Consider the following 21971-nt stretch of genomic DNA (forward strand, 5'->3'; position numbering starts at 1 on the left):
CTTAAATATAAGACTGGAAACTATAAAAATTCCAGAAGATAACATCAGAAAAACTCTTCTAGACATTGGTTTAGGCAAGGATTTCATGACCAAGAACCCAAAAGGGAATGTAATAAAAACAAAGATAAATAGCTGGGACCTAATTAAACTAAAGAGCTTTTGCATGGCAAAAGGACCAGTCAGCAGAATAAAGAGACAACCCACAAAGTAGGAGAAAATCTTCACAATCTATACACCCAACAAAAGACTAATATCCAGAACCAACAATGAACTCAAGCAAATTAGCAAGAAAAAAAAAAAACAATCCCATCAAAAAGTGAGCTGAGAACATGAATAGACAATTCTCAATAGGAGATATACAAATGACCAACAAACATATAAAAAAAAGTGCTCAATATCACTAATAATCAGGGAAATGCATATCAAAACCACAGTGCACTACCACCTTGCTCCTGCAAGAATGGCTATAATAAAAAAATTAAAAATAAGAGATGTCGGGAAAAGGAACACTTCTACACTGCAGGTGGGAAGGTGAACTAGTACAAACACTATGGAAAACTGTGTGGAGATTCTGTAAAGAACAAAAAATAGAACTAATATTTGATTCAGCAATCCCACTACTGGGTATCTACCCACAGGAAAAGAACTGATTATATGAAAAAGACACTTGCACATGCATGTTTATAGCAGCACAATTCACAATTGCAAAAATGTGGAATGAACCCAAATGCTCATCAATCAACAAATGGATAAGGAAACAGACCATAAGCAAACAGAACTCTACAAACTAATATATATTGTAAATATAGATGCAAAAGTTCTCACAGGTACCATTAAATGATGTTAACCAATATGTAAAAAAAGATTGTATACGTTGACCAACTGTGATTTATTTCAGATTGGTTTGCAAGATTGAATGATATCTAAAAATCATCCAACACAATAGACCATATTAATGAAGTATTGAATATAAGTCATTATTTCAATGAAGAAATTTCTTCTGACAAAATCTTACATAAATTCATAAAAACAGCACTGAACAACCTAGAGATAGAAAGGAACTTGTAAAACCACATAAGACTATTATTTTTAACCCAAAGCTAACATTACTTTTGATGAAAGATTGGGTGCTTTCTCCACCAAATCATGACTAAGACAAGAATGCTTACTCCCACCATGTCTATGCAACATGGAGGTTCTTGACAGATAAATTATGCAAAAACAAACAAACAAAAATCCATTTGCATTCAAAGGGGTCAGAGCTAGGAGGCTGGCTGAACAGAAGCCTTCAGCAATCATTTACCCTGCAGGGACACCAAATGTAAAAACTACATACGAAAAAATCACCTTCATAAGAATCAAAAATCAGGTGCACAATCACAGTATCTGGTTTTAACTTCATACTACTAAAAGAGGCATGAAAGAGGGTAGTAAAAAACATTCTTAAATTGCGGATGCCACCACTCCTCCATCCACTGACAGGAGTCTTGTGATGCATAGAGAGAATCTGTGCACTCAGAGAAGGGAGACTGTAGAGAATGTTGGATTTTGCATTTAACTCAGTGCTCCCCTGTCACAGCAGAAAGCAAAACTGGGCTGAACTCAGCTGACACTGCTTATCAAGGGAGTATTTAGACCAGCCCAAGATGGAGGGAAATGACCCATCCCAGTGGTTGGATCTTAAGTTTTAGCAAGGCTTGCCACTATAGGTTAAAGTGTCTTGGGATTCCAAATAAACTTCAGAGGCTGTCTAGGCTACAAGGACTTCAAATCCCAAGCAAGTTCTAGTGCTTTCCTAGGCTTGGAGGCAGTTTACTTGGGATGGGGGTGGACTCACTCTAGTACTAGTGAGAGTACTAGGACTAGTACTTGAGGCAGCTAAGGGAGTACATTTGCCAACCCTTTCCCAACCCTAGCCAGTGTAGATCACAGCAATGAAAGTGACTCATTTTTGCTTGAGGGAAAGGAGAGGGAAGAATAAAGAGGACTTTGTCTTGTTTCTTGGATACCAACTCAACCACATTAGGATAAGTCCCTGGACAGAGTCCTGAGGCCCCCATTCAAGGCCCTAGATCCCAGATGACATGTCTTAAAACACTGTATTAGTCTGTTTTCACACTGCTATAGAGAGATACCTGAGACTGGGTAATTTATAAAAGAAAGAGATTTAAATGGCTCACAGTTCTGCATTGCTAGGAGATCTCGGGAAAATTACCATCATGGTGGAAGGGGAAGCAGGCATGTCTTACATGGTGGCAGGTGAGGGAGGGAGTGTAGGAGGAACTGTCAAACACTTCTAAAACCATCAGATCTTGTGAGAATTCACTCACTATCATGAGAACAACATGGAGAAAACTGCCCCTGTGATCCAATCACCTCCCACCAGGTTACAACCTCAACACATGGGGATTATGGTGATTACAATTTGAGATATGATTTGGGTGAGGAAACAGAGCCAAACCATATTACACACCCTGGGCAAAAAGGGAAAACAAATCCCTGAAGGGAAAGATCCAGTCCTGGCATGATTCATTACCTTTTGACTAAAGAGCCCTTAGGCCCTGAAGAACAAACAGCAATACCTAGCTAGTACTCATTGCTGGTCTTGGGTGAGACTCTGCAATGTGGTGGCTTTGAGACCTACCACATTCCAAGCTATGATACCTTTGATGAGGGACTCCTTCTGTTTGACAAAGCAGAGGGAAACGGAAAGGGGATTTTGTTGCACACCTTAGAATCAAGTTCAGCACAGGGGTGGAGCACAGGCAGACTCTTGAAGTCCCTAATTCTAGGTCTTGGCTCTCAGATGGCATTTCTGGACCTGCCCTAGTCCTGGCGGCATTCACTACAAGCTAACTGAAGAGCCATTGGGCCTTAAGTCAACATTGGCATTAGCCTGAGAGTACTGTCTGTTGTCCTTAAGTGGTGGTGGCCATGGGGAGAGGCTCTTCTGCCTATGGAAAGGGAAGGGAAGAGTGAGAAGGATTTTGTGTTATGGTTTGAGTGCCAGCTTAGCTGCAGGAGGTAAGAGTACCAGATAGATTTCTAAGGTTTTGTCTCCAGTCCTTGGCTCCTGGATGGCATCTCAGGACCCACCTGGGACCCGAGGTAACTAACCACACAAAAGTGAAGGACACAAGCTGGCTGGCTTTGACACTTGCCGATTGTAAAGCCTTAGGGCCTTGAGTGAACATAGTTGGTAGCCAGGTCGTGATTATAACTGGCCTAGGATGAGACTCAGTGCTGTCCTGGCTTCAGATTGACCCAGCACAGTACTAGTAGAGGAGGTCACAGTGGAGCTTATGTCATCGTTCCACCAGTCAGGAAGCTCATCAAATCATGAGAGAGAGAGAGAGAGAGAGAGAGAGAGAGAGAGAGAGAGAGAGAGAGAGAGAGAGAGAGAGAGAGGTGGGGGGGGAATCTGTTTGTGAGAAAATAAAGGGGGAGAATAAGAATCTCCGCCTGTGATAAGGTTTGACTCTATGTCACCATTCAAAATGGAGACACATTGAATTGAGAGAGGGATGTGTGGAAGGTGCTTGGATTATGGGTGGTTTTTCCCATGCTTTTCTCATGATAGTGAGTGAGTTCTCACAAGATCTGATGGTATAAACATGTGCGGCACTTCCACCTCACTAGTGACATGTGGAGAAGCTGCTTGCTTCCCCTTCATCTTTTGCCATAATTTTAAGTTTCCTGAGGCCTCCCAGTCATGCTGCCTGTTAAGCCTTCAGAACTATGAATTAATTGAACCTCTTTCCTTAATAATGTAAGGCTGGATGCCTTGAACGGAGTCAAACGAACACATTCATCACTCTCCATGCCTGAGCTTGCATCATCACCCAAGCTCATTATCTAGCCTTGCCACATGGCTTCCCCCGCACCCGCCTCTGCATACCATACCCAAGCCCACACTCAGTACTAAATTATGCATCCAACCTCCAGCCTGCTGTTAAAAACCTTGCAGAAAAAATTTTTTAAAGAAGCCCCACCATTCCCTGCCCAACAGCAGCCTGCCCCGTCCTCCCCGGCAGGCCCACTTACCCAAGGTCCCGCCCACCTACCAATGGCAGCTAGTTTCATGTACTTTCTACTTCAGCTCCATGTACTTTCTGCTCCTCAACAGCCAATAGAAATGCCTTCTCTTTGTGTCCCCAATAGACAATCAGTTGCCTGCCCTCCCCATAAAACCCCACGCCCTGAACAGCCGGGCGCAACTTCTCTGGCTCCACCCTGGACCACAGAACCTAGCCCAGGAACTGAATAAATTAGCTTCTCACTTTCTTATACTTGCCTCAGTTTCCTCATTTTACCTCAGCAATAAATCTTACAAATAAATTACCCAGTCTTCAGTAGTTCTTCATATCCGTGTGAAAACAGACAAATTTTGTTCAATTTTGGAGACTGTTTCATGCACAGATGAGAAAAAATGTATATTCTGCAGTTAGTGGGTAGAAAATTCTGTAGATAGATGTTAGGTCAATTTGGTCAAGCGTCTAATTTATGTCCAGTGTTTCCCTGTTAGTTTTCAACTTCAATAATCTGTTCAGTGCTTTAACTGGGGTGTTGAATTCCCACACTATAGTATATAGCTGTCTATCTCTTTTCTTAGGTCTAGCAGTGTTTCTTATTAAATCTGTGTACTCTGGTATTGGGTGTGTATATATTTAAGATACTTAAATGTTCTTGTTGAATTAACCCCTTTATCATTATTTAATGGCCTTCTTTGATTTGTTTTGTTTTGTTTTACTATTGCTGATTTAAAGTCTGTTTTATATAGTAAAAAAATAACAACTCCTTGTCCTTTTGGTTTCCCATTTGCATTGCATATTTTTCTCTTAGTTTGAGCCTGTGTGTGTCATTATTTATTAGATGGGTCATTTGAGGGTAGCAGATGGTTGGGTTTTTATTTTTATCCCATTTGACAATCTATATCTTTTAAGTGGAGCACTTAAGCCATTTACATTAAAAGCTAATATTGACATGTGAAGTTTTGTTTCTGTCATAGTGTTTTTAGCTAGTTGCTTTGTAGTCTCAATTGTGTATTTACTTTATAGGATATGTGTACTTTGTATTTATGAGTGCTTTTATGGTAGCGAGTATTATCTTTTCATTTTCATATTTAGAACTACTTTGAGCTTTTTTTGTAGGACCAGTCCAGTTGTGATAATTGCCCCTAGCATTTCCTTATGTGGGAATGACTTATTATTCATTTATGTATTAAGCTTAGTTTGTCAGGATATAAAATTTCAGCTGGCATTATTTTTCTTTAAGGAGGTTAAAAGTAGGCTCACAATCTCTTCTGGCATGTAAGGTTTCTGCTGAGAAATACATTGGTAGTTTGATAAGTATACCTTTATAGGTGATTTGACCCTTTTCTCTAGCTGCCTTTAAGATTTTTTCTTTAGTATTTATTTTGAACAGTCTGATGACAATATGTCTTGGTGAAGTTTTTCTTTTATATTACCTTACAGGTGTTCTCTGAATTTCTTGTATCTTGATGTCTACCTCTCTGGGAAGATTAGGGAAATTTTCATGAATTATTCCCTCAAATATTCCTTTTTTCAATTTGCTTGCTTTTTCTTCTCTCTCAAGAATGCTTTATAAGCTTTCGTCAGTTTACATAATCCCATATTTCTCTAAAGCTTTGTTTATTTAAAACATTTTTTTCTTTATTTTCCTCTGACTTGGTTAATTCAAAAAACAGGTCTTCAAGCTCTGAAAATTTTTCTTCTGCTTGATCTAGTCTATTAGTAAAGCTTACAACTATATTTTGAAATTTCTTTGGTAAATTTTTCAGTTCCAGAATTTCTACTTGTTTTTCAATCAAATATAGCAATTTCTTCTTTTATATCTTGAATCATTTTTCTCATTTCTTTGCTTTGATTTTCAATTTTTTTCTCATTGAGTTTCTTTGTGATTTGTATATTGAATTCTTTACTGTCATTTTAGAATTTTCATTTTGGTTATGATCTTCTGCTGAAGAATTAGTGTCTTCCTTCTGAGGTGTCAACACTCAGGTTTTTTGTTCTGCTAGTGTCTTCACACTGATTTCTTCTTGATAAATACAGCAAGAGATTGTTCTTCAAAGGTTTAGATTGCTTACGTTTCTTTGTCCTCTGTCCCTGCTTTTATGGCCAGACTTCCTTGCTCTCTGTGATCCCTCAGTCATAGTAAACAACCTTCCCCTCAGTCCTTATTATAGAGCCCACATTCCACATCTGCTACCCACTCTGTGAATGACTCCACCCATTGCAATGACTACTGCTGCTGAAACTGTACTTACTGCTCTCCCACTGGTGTCATCGCATTCCCACACATTTCAAGTTAGCCAACCAGCTTCAGCATAGATTGCGCAGTCCAACCCTAGCCAATAAAAAAATGACACCTCAGTAGGGGTTACCTGCATCAGGGATAAGAGCACTTACCCTCCCCTGTTCAGGAATGCTCTTACCATTGCTCCATCCATGAGACATACCCTCTATTAAAGTAAATTGCCTTGCTAAGAAAACTATTTGCCTGAGCACTAGTTCTTCTTTTCAGCACCAAAGAACAATCATTTGTTTCTAACACTTCTCATTTGAAGCAGCATGTGCTTTTTCTTTTTGCATTTGCTAACATTTGAATGGAATTTTTACTTTTTATTCCTTTTTCCCTTGAGGATGTGACTGTAGTGTGCATTGTGTATGATGTTTTGGCTTCATTTTTGGGTGCTGTCAGGGGTCCAAATCTCTATGTAGGTTTCTTAGTTGTTGATATGCTCTCTGTGGTGGTTTTCTCACATGCTGCTTGTTGTAGTGATGTATTGGACATATGAGCTGATGCACTATCTTCTACAGAACTGAAAGTACACAGGTCTCATACAGCTTATCTCAACCGCTAGCACCAAGACCTTCTGACAGCAGCTTTTTATTTGGTGGTACAGTTCAGCATTCCATGCAGTAAGTGTCATACAGAGTAACAGCCATGCATCAGGACCCTGATAATGAGGGAAGGAACCTACCCTAATAGGAGAAGGAGGGAATCAACATGTTGGGATATGCTGTGATCTCAAGGGCAGAGTTGAGGTGCTGCACTAGCTGCTTATCCTGGGCAAGTATGAATATGCTCAGCTTTCATATCAAAGCCCCGTTGCAGGGTTCATGATCTTTAGTTCATATAATCATTGTCCTGTGCATCCTATCTGTGGCTGAGAAACACAGAAATGCCCTTCTTGTGGCTACTGCAAAATAGGGTTATGCCCTAAGGCTCTTCCCCTAGTCCAGAGCAGAGAGACAGCTCTGTGATTTGTTTGCCTTTCATTGCCAGAATGTTACTGGCAGGAGATAACCTCTTTTTCATTTATGTTTCCAGAAGTCAATGCCACCCTCTTCATCATTTGATTCCATGCCCATGTTTCCTTTGTCCCAAGGGCAAGTTGGAGGGCTGTGCTCCTCTCTTCCCCAAGGGCAGCCCACACTAAGGACTATATCTTTAAGGAACCCACAGCTCCTCAGGGATCTGCTGGTCCCATGTAGTTGCCAAAGTCAGAGCAGGTCATGGGCTATGTTTGTGGGATGTCTGGTGATGTAGAGACCTAAGGGCTGAAGTTCCCTGGGCAGAACAGTAGCCTACAGTGCATATACAACCAGTGTGGTTCCTGCCATTTCAGTTTGGGTCTGAGGGGGTTATGGGCATACCTGCATGAACTGACCACCCAATTCATTGTCCTTAGCAAGGTCTCAAATCACCACTGACATCCTTGCCTGTGAGGGCAGTGGGGCTCCCCAGCACTTTGGAGATCATCAGATTGTCACACATCTGAGGAAAAAAGAGAAGCCATGACTTACCCTTTTCATGGTCCAAGTTTCTAGAGAATCAATCTCTGCCAGTCTCTTGTTGCTTTCCTCTTTTGTGCTCCTGGCTCCTCTCATGAGTGCTCCAACAGGACCTTGCTCCATTTCCTCATATTTCCATTTAAATCATGACCATTCACCTGCAACTTTGATCTTTCTGAGGAGAGCTGGCATCCAACATCCCTAGTCAGCCAACTTGAAAAAAAAAAAGAGAGGAAAAAAAACTGTGGAAACGTTTAAGGTAAAAGTAATTTCATGATTAGGATTCTTTGTATCAATTTTCATTTATTTTGAAATTGGTTTTAAAGCAACCCTTATACATACTCACAAATAAAAAAAAATAATGGTGACAACAGTGTAATATACTTTAGAAGTATTTGTCTTCCAATGACATAGCATAGATTTATCCAATGTTATTTGAGAACATCCTTGAGAGTTTTATAATTTAAGTTTAAGGTAGGAATTATACTCTGTGTCTCTCAGCAATATTCATGACAGGTCTTACTGCAGAATGTCATTCAGTAAAATACTCTGTGCATGAGTTTGAATGTAACAATTTTACTCATAAGAAAATCAGTGCAATAATGGGACTTGGACAGTGAGCCAGACCAGGAGATTCCCAGGAAGAGACGTTTGAGCTGGCGCAGTGGGTTGCTCCATGGGAAATTACACAGACCCCAGTGCCCTATCAGCAGCCAAACACACCAGGGAGAGAGTCAACTGTTCAACTTAAAAAAAAAAAAAAGTGCTCTGAGGCAGGGAGCCAGGTGATAAGGCTCAGCAGATCCAACCCCCACAGGGACAAACAAAATGGCAATTCGAAATGCTCGGGGTTGAGAGTTTTACTGCAGGCACAGCTGAACCCAGGATGGTGCAGCTTGGTAGGGGAGGGGCGTCCGCCATTACTGAGGCATACTGCCCCTACTGAGGTACACTCCCATTGCTGATGCAGCCTGCTGTTGCCGATGCAACCCGCCAGAACAGAGAAACTCTGCCAACAGGGCAGAGCCAGTGACAGCAGGGCGGTGCCCACGGCAGCAGGGTGGACCCCGTGGCAGCAGGGCGGAGCCACAGCAAGCAAATAGTAACTACACTGCCTCCTAGCTGGGCAGGAAGGTGCAACGGATATTCATAAAGAAAGCCCTAACTCCCCGAGACAGAGCATCTGAGGAAAAAAAGGAGTTTTATGAGTTCTGCTGAAGCAGACTTAAACGTACTGACCTAGCAGCCCTGAATGATCAATGGAGCTCACAGCTCAGCATTTGAGCTCCTATAAAGTACAGACTGCCTCCTCAAGCAGCTCCCTGACCCCTGTATAACCAAAGAGTCACCTCAAAAAGGATTGATCAGACTGACATTTGGCGGGTATCATTCTGGGACAAAGATAGCAGAAGAAGAAACTGGTAGCACCCCTCACTGTTCTGCAGCTGCTACAGGTGTACCCCAGACAAGCAGGGCCAGGAGTGGACCTCAGTAGTCCTACAGCAAAGGGGATAGACCATTAGAAGGTAAACTAAGTAACAGAAATATTTCATCATCAACAATCTGGGCACCCACTCAGAGACCCAATCGAAAAGTCAGCAACGACTCAGATGACAGGTGGATAAACCCACAAAGCTAGGAAGAAACCAGGGCAAAAAGGAGGAAAACACCCGAAACCAAAACACCTCACCTCCTACAAAGGACCAAAACTCCTCACCAGCAAGGGAACAAAGCTGGACAGAGAATGAGTGTGATGAAATGACAAAATCAGACTTCAGAAGGTGGGTAATGAGAAACTTCCATGAGCTAAAAAGAACATGTTCTAAATGAATGCAAAGAAACTAAGAATGTTGAAAAAAGATTTGAGGAAATGATAACAAGAATGGACAACTTAGAGAGGAATATGAATGAATTGAAGGAGCTAAAAAATACAACACGAGAACTTCGTGAAGCATGCACAAGTTTCAATAGCCAAATTGACCTAGCAGAAGAAAGAATATCAGAAGTCAAAGATCAACTCAATGAAATAAAACGAGAAACCAAAATTAGAAAAAAAAGTGCAAAAAGGAATGAATAAAGCCTCCAAGAAATGTGGGACTATGTGAAGAGACACCTAACCTACGATACATAAGTGTACCAGGATGTGACGCAGAGAATGAATCCAAGCTGGAAAATACTCTTCAGGATATTATTCAGGAAAATTTCCCCATCCTAGCCAGGCAGGCCAATATTCAAGTCCAGGAAATACAGAGAACACCTCAAAGATATTCCGTAAGAAGAGCAACCCCAAGGCACATAATCATCAGATTCATCAGAGTTGAAATGAAGGAGAAAATACTAAGGGCAGCCAGAGAGAAAGGTCGGGTCACCCACAAAGGGAAGTCCATCAGACTCACAGCAGATCTCTCGGCAGAAATGCTACAAGCCAGAAGAGAGTGGGGGCCAATATTCAACATCCTTAAAGAACAGAACTTTCAACCCAGAATTTCATATCCAGCCAAACTGAGCTTCATAAGTGAAGGAAAAATAAAATCCTTTGCGAACAAGCAAGTACTCAGAGATTTTGTCCCCACCAGGCCTGCTTTACAAGAGCTCCTGAAAGAGGCACTACACATAGAAAGGAACAACTAGTACCAGCCATTCCAAAAACATACCAAATGCTAAAGAGCATCAACAAAATGAAGAATCTGCATCAACTAACGGGCAAAACAGCCAGCTAGCATCAAAATGGCAGTATCAAATTCATGCATAACAATATTAACCCTAAATGTAAATGGGCTAAATGCACCAATCAAAAGACACAGACTGGAAAATTGGATAAAAAAACAAAACCTGTTGGTGTGCTGTATCCAGGAAACCCATCTCACAGGCAAGGATACATAAAGGCTCAAAATAAAAGGATGGAGGAAGATTTACCAAGCAAATGGACAGCAAAAAAAAGCAGGAATTGGAATTCTCATCTCTGATAAAATAGACTTTAAAGCAAAAACGATCAAAAGAGACAAAGAAGGTCATTACATAATGGTGAAAGGATCGATAAAACAAGAAGAGCGAACGATCTTAAATATATATGGACCCAATATAGGAGCACCCAGATATATAAGGCAAGTTCTTAATGACTTACAAAGAGACTTAGACTTCCACACAATAATAGTGGGAGACTTTAACAATCCACTGTCAATATTAGACAGATCAACCAGACATAAAACTAACAAGGATATCCAGGGCTTGAACTCAGACCTGGAACAAGCAAATCTGATAGACATTTACAGAACTCTCCACCCCAAATTCACAGAATATACATTCTTCTCAGCACTACATCACACCTACTCTAAAACTGACCACATAATTAGAAGGAAAGCACTCCTCAGCAAATGCAAAACAATTGAAATCATAACAAACAGTCTCTCAGACCATAGTGCAATCAAGCTAGAACTCAGAATTCAGAAACTAACTCAGAACCACACAGCTTCATGGAAACTGAACAACTGGCTCTTGAATGTTGATTGGATAAACAGTGAAATAAAGGCAGAAATAAAGAAGTTCTTCAAAACCAATGAGAACAAAGACAAAACATACCAGAATCTCTGGGACACATTTAAAGCAGTCTCCAGAGGAAAATATATAGCAATAAGTGCCCATATGAGGAGAATGGAGAGATCCAAAATTGACACCCTATCATCAAAATTGAAAGAGCTAGAGGATCAAGATCAAAAAAACTTAAAACCTAGCAGAAGACAGGAAATAAGTAAGATCATAGCAGAACTGAAGGAGATAGAGACACGAAAAACCCTTCAAAACATCAATAAATCCAAGAGCTGGTTTTTTGAAAAGATCAACAAAATAGACTGACCACTAGCCAGACTAATAATAAAGAGAGAACAACCAAATAGATGCAATAATAAACGATAAAGGGGAAATCACCACAGATTCCACAGAAATTCAAACCATCATCAGAGAATATTACAAACAACTCTATGCACATAAACTAGTAAACCTGGAAGAAACAGATAAATTCCTGGACACTTGTGTCCTCCCAAGCCTAAACCAGGAGGAAGCCCAAATTATGAATAGACCAATAACAAGGTCTGAAGTTGAGGCAGCAATTAAGAGCCTACCACACAAAAAAAGCCCAGGTCCAGATGGGTTCACAACCGAATTCTACCAGACACACAAAGGTGAACTGTTACCATTCCTTCTGAAACTATTCCAAATAATTCAAAAAGAGGGAATCCTTCCCAAATCATTTTATGAGACCAACATCATCCTGATACCAAATCCCGGGAGAGACTCAACAAGAAAAGAAAACTTCAGGCCAGTATCCATGATGAACATAGACGCAAAAATCTTCAATAAAGTACTGGCAAGCCAATTGTGACAGCACATCAAAAAGCTTACCCACCATGATCCAGTAGGATTCATCCCAGGGATGCAAGGCTGGTTCAACATACACAAGTCTATAAACATAATTCACCACATAAACAAAACCAAAAACAAAAACCCCATGATTATCTTAATTGATGCAGAGAAGGCCTTTGACAAAATTCAACAGCCCTTTATGCTAAAAACCCTCAGTAAACTAGGTATTTACAGAACGTATCTCAAAATAATAAAAGCTATTTATGACAAACCAGCAGCCAATATCATACTGAATGGGCAAAAACTGGAAGCATTTCCTTTGAAATCTGGCACTAGACAAGGATGCCCCCTCTCACCACTTGTACTGGAAGTGCAATATACTACTGGAAGTTCTAGCCAGAGCCATCAGGCAATAAAAATAAATAAAGGGTATTCAAATAGGAAAGGAGGAAGCCAACTTGTCTCTATTTGCAGATGACATGATAGTATATCTAGAAGACCCCATCATCTCAGCCCAAAAACTCCTGAAACTGATAAGCAACTTCAGCAAAGTCTCAGGATATAAAATCAATGTGCAAAAATCACAAGCATTCCTATATACTAATAACAGACTTAAAGAGAGCCAAATCAAGAATGAACTGCCATTCACAAGTGCTACAAAGAGAATAAAATGCCTAGAAATACAACTAACAAGGAACGTAAGGGACCTCTTCAAGGAAAACTATAAACCACTTCTCAATGAAATAAGAGAGGACACAAACAGATGGTGAAACATTTCATGTTTATGGTTAGGAAGAATCAATGTTGTGAAAATGGCCATACTGCCCAAAGTAATTTACAGACTCAACGCTATTCCCATCAAGCTACCATGGACTTTCTTCACAGAACTGGAAAAAACCACCTTGAACTTCATATGGAACCAAAAGAGAGCCCGCATAGCCAAGTCAATTCTAAGCAAAAAGAACACAGCAGGAGGCATCACACTACGGACTTCAAACTATATATAAGTCTACAGTAATCAAAACAGCATGGTACTGGTACCAAAACAGAGATATAGACCAATGGAACAGAACAGAGGCATCGGAGGCAACACAATCTATCTACAACCATACAATCTTTGATAACCCTGACAAAAACAAGCAATGGGGAAAGGACTCCCTGTTTAATGAATGGTGTTGGGAAAACTGGCTAGCCATGTGGAGAAAGCAGAAACTGGACCCCCTTCCTGACGCCTTACACTAAAATTTACTCAAGATAAATTAAAGACTTAAACATAAGACGTGGCACCATAAAAACCCTAGAAGAAAATCTAGGCAAAAACATTCAGGACATAGGAGTAGGCAAGGACTTCATGAACAAAACACCAAAAGCATTGGCAACAAAAGCCAAAATAGACAAATGGGACCTAATCAAACTCTACAGCTTCTGCACAGCAAAAGAAAAAGTCACTAGAGTGAATTGGCAACCCACAGAATGGGAAAAAAGCTTTGCAGTTTACCCATCTGACAAAGGGCTGATATCCAGAATTTACAAAGAACTCAAACAGATTTACAGGAAAAAAACAAACAAGCCCATTCAAAAATGGGCAAAGGATATGAACAGACACTTTACAAAAGAAGACATACATGAGGCCAACAAACATATGAAAAAATGCTCATCATCACTGGTCATTGGAGATATGCAAATCAAAACCACATTGAGATACCATCTCACGCCAGTTAGAATGGCGATCATTAAAAAATCTGGAGACAACAGATGCTGGAGAGGATGTGGAGAAATAGGAACACTTTTACACTGTTGGTGGGAGTGTAAATTAGTTCAACCATTGTGGAAGATAGTGTGGCAATTCCTCAAGGCCTTAGAAATAGAAATTCCATTTGACCTAGCAATCCCATTACTGGGTATATATCCAAAGGACTATAAATTGTTCTACTATAAGGACACATGTACACGAATGTTCATTGCAGCACTGTTTACAATAGCAAAGACCTGGAACCAACCCAAATGCCCATCGGTGTTAAGACTGGACTGGGAAATGTGGCACATATACACCATGGAATATTATGCAGCAATCGAAATGATGAGATTGTATCCTTTGTAGGGACATGGATGAATCTGGAGAACATCATTCTCAGCAAACTGACACAAGAACAGAAAATGAAATACCGCATATTCTCACTCATAGGTGGGTGATGAACAATGAGAACACATGGACACAGGGAAGGGAGTACTACACACTGGGATCTATTGGGGGGAATAGGGGCGGGGCAGTGGGAGGAGGGAGCTGGGGAGGGATAGCCTGGGGAGAAATGCCAAATGTGGGTGAAGGGGAGGAAGGCAGCAGAACACACTGCCATGTGTGTACCTATGCAACTATCTTGCATGCTCTGCACATGTACCCCAAAACTTAAAATGCAATTAAAAAAAAAGAAAATCAGTGCAATAAATCTACTGATTCAGCATTAAAATTTACCTAAATAAATTTGTCTTGTCAAAAATACCATTTCACCACTAACTAGACACTTTTTCAAAATTTCACTTTTCTAAAAGATTAGATATGGATCTCATCCAATAGGAGAATCAGAAAGCTTGATGAATCAGTATTGTTTATATTCAAAGTATATTTGAGACTTCAGAGTTTACTAATTACTTAGGATAATTAAAGGAATAATTTTTCAGTTGATGTTAACACAATTTGTGGAAATCATCTTATGCTCATATTATATACAGGTGTTTAGGGGATGGGGCTAGTATTAATTAAACTGTATATATAAAATTTGGGCTATATGTATTATCTCATTCATTCCTGACAACAACCCTATCAAATAAATATATTTTTCTTCTTTTTATAGTTGTAGAAACTGGAAATCATAAAAACAAATTAGTTAACTCTCTCAGTTTATTAAATACTTAATTTGTGCCAGGAGCTTTCCTAAGCATTTTATACATGTTACCTAATGTTATGGCTACAATCAGTTAGGGAAATATACATACACAGAGAGAGATAAACACACAGTGGGAAAATACATTTTACATCAGAGAGTTAGCTGAGCAAGTCATATACTTATTTTGCTTTTCTCTAAGACTAGTCCAATGATAACTCCTTAATTTATTTATTTCTGTTTCCTAGTGTGAAGCAGAGATTAGGTGCTCAATAATTTTGTTTTGAAAATATGACAAATCAATAGAATGAATATTAAATACTTCTGTTTTACTTCCTATACAGTTAATATAGTGTATTTAAAAAGACTGACTTAAGAAATTTGATTGGAGATCTCAATTTATTTGAGATATCCCGATGTTTTACAAACAAAAAATGAGTAAAGGATTTTCCAAATGATGAGCTATTTAATCAAAAACTTATTTTGAATGTAATTTATGTGTTGTTACATACGTTTATCTGTTTGGGTTTATTTGTGCCTGCTTCCCCTGATGACATGATTTATAGATATAAGTGCAAGTGAAATGTGAGTTGTTACATGTGCACATTGAGATCTACTGTGAAAACTGCATGTAGCTATGAATTAATATAGTTAGAGGTACGCAATTTTCTGTTCTTTTTGTACTCTTCTGACAGATGGAACCACTGTTTTGCTGGAAAGTGGAACCAATTTGCCTGGCTTTGAAGAAAACAGGAGAAAAGAGGATATAGCAGGGACACTTTAATGGTGGAGAAAGAGCAAGCCATTGGCCCAGCTAATAGAGATATTGCTAATATTTGTTTATCATGCATTAGATGCAAGTTTATACTGTTTTTCACCATTTGATGTTTAAGTTTTGTTTCTCAGAACTCAAAATTGATTTGGAAGTAATTCTTTAAAAAAAAAAAAGAATTTAAAATTTCTACATTGTGGAAAGAAAAAGAACTTGTTGGACCTATCAGTTTGTTAGGGCTGCCATGCAAAAGCAAACCAATTCAGGTTGCTTGAACATCAGAAATTTATTTCCTCATAGACCTGGGGGCCAGAAGTCCAAGAGCAAGTTGTCAGCAGGGCTGGTTTCTTCAGAGACCTCTCTTCTTGGCTTGTAAATGGCTGTCTTCTCCTTGTGTCTTTACATGGTCGTTCTTCGGTCTGTGTTATAATCTTTTTTCCTTCTAAGAATACCAGTCCTATTGGATTAGGCTCACATCAGGGACCTCATTTTACTTTAATCATCTTTTTAAAAATCTTATCTTTAAATGAGGAACTGAATGTTAGAAGCTCAATATATGAATTTGGGGGAGGGGACAATTCAGGTCATAATAGGAGGTGGTGTAAAGGTAAAGAATCACCTGGCTAAGTAATCTGTATTTCAATACTCATCCTTTGATGTAGACAGGTACCTAAGCCTTAGTGCTGTGGAGAGCAAGGGAGAGGTAATTTCACAGAATCCTGTCTCTGCAAATCCCTCTTGAGAAAACTGTAGAGAAATATATTCAATTTAGGGAGAAAATTGACAATATATTATATAATTTTTGATCCTAATAAATATAGGACATAGAAATGCATAAGATATTTGGTAAAGTATTTTAAATACATAAAAGTAATTTATATTGTGTTTGAATCTAACTGGCTAAAATTATTACTAAAAATTATTGAAAAAATCAGTTTGAGGGAATTGTATACAATCATCATTTGTGACAAAAATGTTCATATATATGTATTTTTGGATAATGACATCAGCAATATTATTATAAATATTTAACAATTGCAAGCTTGAGGCAAACTCCACAGATAGAGTAACTGTATTTCATTAGGTGACAGATAAGGAGATCATAAAAAAATTGACTTCATCTTTCTTCCTACACTTTTCTATGTTTAGGCTCAAGAAAAATGCATCATAAATAGCATATGTTTTCCTAACACCTTATACTACTAGTGTCTTTCCTTTTTTTTAGTCTAATCTTTACTATAAAAACTATTTTCAGTTGAGAATCTAATAAACCTAAGTTCGAGAGATGTGTTACCTAATTGTTCACTTTTAACTAAAACACTAGAGGGCACCCTTTCCTTCTATTAGAGCATGTCCTCTGCTAAACTACATGCCGTGGAAATATAAAAGATTGTCATGTAACAATAATATTCATTTTATTTTGTATATTTATGGGCTCATTTTTATATTTATTTTGCAGATCCTAAAAGTAACAGCATGTTATTTTAAATAATATTAGGGTGATTTTCAACGGAAATAAATTCTAAGCCAGAAATATCAATGACACAGAGCCACTCAGGAGCCAGCTGTCTCCCTACTGCCATGAGAGTGAACAAAAATAAGGCTGTGTTTGGCATGACTTGAGGTGTTTATTAAGTATAATTTCTTCTAAGTGTCTGTGTTTAGGATTAGAAATTATTTGTACTGAATGTGTATTCCTTTTTTCTATGTTCTCAAATGAACAGCACATTATTGCGAGGTTAACCCAGTTTTAAACAGAATGCAAACGAGACTGGCCTAGAGGAAAGAACAAGAGTTGAAAATTCAGTGAAGACCCAGCTAATAATAATGGCCAATATTTATTTCTTGTCTGTTTTTGTCAATCGCTAGTGTAAGCATTTTAATTACAATATTTCAATGATACTACACTGAGTCATTATTACTATTTTAATTCTCACTTAATATAGAATAAAATATAGTATTACAAGAATACATGAACTATCATGAAATGTGTCTTTGAATTGTGCTGTCCCCCATCAGAAATCTGGGATGAAAGGAGAGCCGCCAAAGCTGCAATTTTTCCTGGGCAACAAGACTTGCCTCTAGGGTCAGCATGGTGACCTGGGACTAGTCTGCATGTGCTATTACTGGGTTTACCAGCCTGCTCCACTGAAACAGAGATGCATCAAGACCCTCTCTGCTCTAACCCTAGGCTGAAATTCAGGCATTTGGAGCATTTTCCTAGACCATCAGCCTGAGCTGCCCCACTCTTCCTGGACATAAAACAAGGTGTAGTGGGGCCCTTTCTGCTCCATGCTTAGACAGATCTCCAGGCATTTGAAGCAACTACTCACCTGTATTAGCTGCCTGACTCACCCCACCCTTCCTTGATGTAGATTGTAGTGAGTGGGGTTCTCTCTGTTCCATGTCTAGGCATACCTCTAGGCATCTAGAGCACTTGCTTGCCTGAATGACAGCCTTACCTTCTCCACATTTCCTAGACATAGATTATGGTGTAGGGAGGACCTTTCTGCTTCACGTCCAGGAAGACCTCCAAGTATTTGGAGTAACCTTTCATTTTGTTCATCAGTCTCATATGCCCCACTCTTCCTGGGCTTACATCATGGTAATGTGTGATTCTCTCTGCTCTGAGCCCAGGCAGAGATCCAGGCATTCAGAGCACCTGCTCACCGGGATTGGCAGTCTCTTTCACCCTACTCTTCCTATGCCGAAACGTTGTTGCATAGAGGCCCTCTCTACTCCACACCAAGGCTCACCTCTAGGCATCCAGAGCACCTGTGTGCCTCAAATAGTTACCCCACACTTCCTGTGTGGAAATCCTGGTGCATGGAGGGGACTCTATACTTGATGCACAGGAAGAACTCCAGGCATCTGGAGCACCCACTATTCTAAAATTAGGAGTTTAGACCAGTCACCACATTGATCTTGGGAACTAATTTATTACTAATTTCTCAAAAGCAATTGCAATGAAAATAAATATTGACAAGTGGGACCTAATTAAACTGAAGAGTATCTGCATAGAAAAAAAGAACTATCAACAAAGTACAGAGACACTAGAAGAATGGCTGAGAACATTCACGAACTATTCATCCAACAAGTTCTAATATCAAGAATATATAAGGAACTTGAACAAACAAACAAAAAAACCCACAAATGATCCCATTAAAAAAAGGGCTAAAGTTACGAACAGATACTTTCCAAAAAAAGATACATGTGGCCAACAAACATGAAAAAATGCTTCGCATCACTAATCATTAGACAAATACAAATCAAAGCCACAAGGAGAGAGGGGTGGTGCAAGATGGCTGAATAGTAGGCTCCACTGTATGTCCCCCTGTGAGGACACCAATTTAACAACTATCAACAACAGAAAAAGCATTTTTGGGTAAACCCAAAATGAGGTGAACACTCATAGTACCCTGTTTTAACTTCATATCACTGAAAGAGTCACCAAGGAGGGTAGGAAAGACAGTCTTAAATTGCCAATGCCACCACTTCCGCATTGCCCCCAATCAGCGGCCATGTGGTACCGAAAGAAAATATGTCTGCTAGAGAGAGGGAGAGTGGAACATTTGTAAGACATCGCATTGAACTCAGTCCTGCCATGTCACAGAAGAAAGCAAAGCCAGGCTGAACTTAGATGATCCTTCCAAAAGAGGCAATATTTAAACCAGCCTGCCAGAGGAGAATCACCCATCCCACCAGTCAGAACTTGAGTTCTGGCAAGCCTCACCACTATGGGTGAAAGTTCTCTAGGGCCCTAAATGAGCTTGAAAGGTAGTTCATGCTACAAATACTGCAAATTGTGGATGATTCCTAGTGCTGAACGGAACCCAGAAGTGGACTTGGGGGGCATAAACATTCCTTATAAGAGAAATTGGCCAAAACAAAGGCTATAGTCTCCATGTGAGTTCAAAATCCAGTGGGGCAGTCATTGAATCTTAAATCTCCAAAATATCTTTTGACTCCATGACTCACATCCAGGTTAGGCCAATGCAAGAAGTGGGCTTCCATGGCGATAGACAGTTCTGTCCTTATAGCTATGCAGGGTATAACCTCCACAGCTGCTTTCACAGCTGACATTGAGCATCTGTGGCTTCTCCAAGTACGTGGTGCAAACTGTCAGTGGATCTACCATCCTGGGGTCTAGAAGACATTGGCCCTCTTCTTACAGCCCTAGTGCCCTTGTAGGAACTTTGTGTGGGGGCTCCAACCCCACATTTCCCTTCTGCACTGCCCTAGCAGAGGTTCTCCATGAAGAGTCCACCCCCAAGGCAAACTTATGCCTAAACATCCAGGCATTTTCATACATCCTCTGAAATCTGGGAGGTTCCCAATCCTTAGTTCTTTACTTCTGTGCACCCCAGCTCCAACACCATGTGAAAGCCATGGAGTCTTGGGGCTTGTACCCTCTGAAGCAATGGCCCAAGCTGTATGTTGGCCCTGTTTAGCCACAATTGGAGCTTAAGCAGCTGGGACATAGGGTGCCATGTCCTGAGAAGGTACAGAATAGCAGGGGCCCTGGGCCTGGCCCATAAAACATTTTTCTTCCCCTAGACCTCTGGGCCTGTGATAGGAGGAGCTGCTGCCAAGATCTCTGACATGTCTAGAGACATTTTTCCCATTGTCTTGGCTATTAACATTTGGTTCCTCATCACTTATGCAAATTTCTTCAGTTGGTATGAATTTTTCCCACAGAAAATGGGTTTTTCTCTCTATCACATCATTAGGTTGCAAACTTTTATGTTCTGCTCCCTTTTTAAACATAAGTTCAAATTTCAGATTATCTGTCTCAAGTTCAAAGCTCCATAGATCTCTATGGTAGGAGCAAAATGCTGCTAGTATCTACTCTAAAGCCTAGCATGAGTGACTTTTATTCCAGTATCCAATAAGTTTCTCATCTTCATCTGAGACAATCTCAGCCTGGACGTTATAGACTATGACAGCATTTTGGTCAAAACCATTCAACAAGTCTTTAGGAATTTCCAAACTTTCCCACATCTTCCTGTCTACCTCTGAGCCCTCCAAACTGTTCCAACTTCTGCCTGATGCCCAGTTCCAAAGTCGCTTCACATGTTTATGTACCCTACTCTTTATAGCAGTACCCCACTCTTTATAGCCATACCCCACTCTCTGAGATATCAATTTACTGTATTAGTTCATTTTCACACTGCAATAAAAATACTACCCACAGCTGCGTAATTTATAAACAAAGCAGGTTTTATTGACTCACAGTTCCACCTGGCTTGGGAGGCCTCAGGAAACTTACAATCATGGCAGAAGGGGAAGCCGTCACCTCTTTGCTATGTGACAGGAGAGACAGAGAGAGTATGTGTAGGAAGAAATGTCAAACACTTATAAAACCACCAAATCTTGTAAGAACTAACACATTATCACAAGAATAGCATAGGAAAAACTTCCTCTGTAATCCAATCCCCGCCCAACAGTTCTCTCCTCAACACCTGGGGATTACAATTCAAGAAGAGATTTGGATGGGAACACAGAGCCTAACCATATCACGCTCCTATCAAATCACATAGAGTGTTTAAAAGGATTTTTTAAAAGATACCCAGGGATCTAGTGCCTACATTTTACCTATGCATGCACACATGGACTATATAAAGGGATGGGAAAAGATATTCCATGCCAATGGAAACAAGATAAAACAGAAGTAGCTACAGTTCTATCAGACAAAATAGATTTCAAAACAAAAAGTCTAGGAAACTGGAAGGTCACTATATAATGATAAAGGAGCCAATGTATCAAGAAAATAGTAACAATTGTAACTACATATGCACCCAAAGCTGGAGCACCCAGACATATATAGCAAATATTATTAGAGCTAAAGAGAGAGACAGACCCCAAAGTGATAATAGCCAGAGACAGCAACACCCCACTTTCAGCATTATGCAGATCTCCCAGACAGAAAACCAATGAAGAAACATCAGACTTAATCTGCACTGTAGTTCAAACTGGCGGCAAAGATACTTGCATCACATTTCACCTGATGTCTGCAGTACAGACATTGTTTCTTTCACACATGTATCATTTATAAGAATGGACCATATTTTAGGTCACAAAATAAGTCTTAAAATATTTTTTTAAAATTAAATAATATCAAGCACCTTCTTTGAACACAAT

The 21971-nt window shown here is 39.7% G+C and overlaps 1 long non-coding RNA gene across 2 annotated transcripts in view; it reads right to left on the reverse strand.

The window, feature by feature from the left end:
- Positions 1–21971, reverse strand: part of LOC108589297 (uncharacterized) — a 456699-nt gene that overhangs the window by 32916 nt on the left and 401812 nt on the right. For both annotated transcript variants that reach the window (XR_013525681.1, XR_001908479.4), the window contains 2 exons: positions 7830–8030; positions 6287–6366 (listed from right to left, as the gene is read on the reverse strand). This is a non-coding gene — a long non-coding RNA (uncharacterized LOC108589297). The remainder of the gene's footprint in view (positions 1–6286; positions 6367–7829; positions 8031–21971) is intronic.

This window comes from Callithrix jacchus, chromosome 1 (assembly GCF_049354715.1).
Source record: "Callithrix jacchus isolate 240 chromosome 1, calJac240_pri, whole genome shotgun sequence".
In the NCBI taxonomy this organism is placed as follows: Eukaryota; Metazoa; Chordata; class Mammalia; order Primates; family Cebidae; genus Callithrix; species Callithrix jacchus.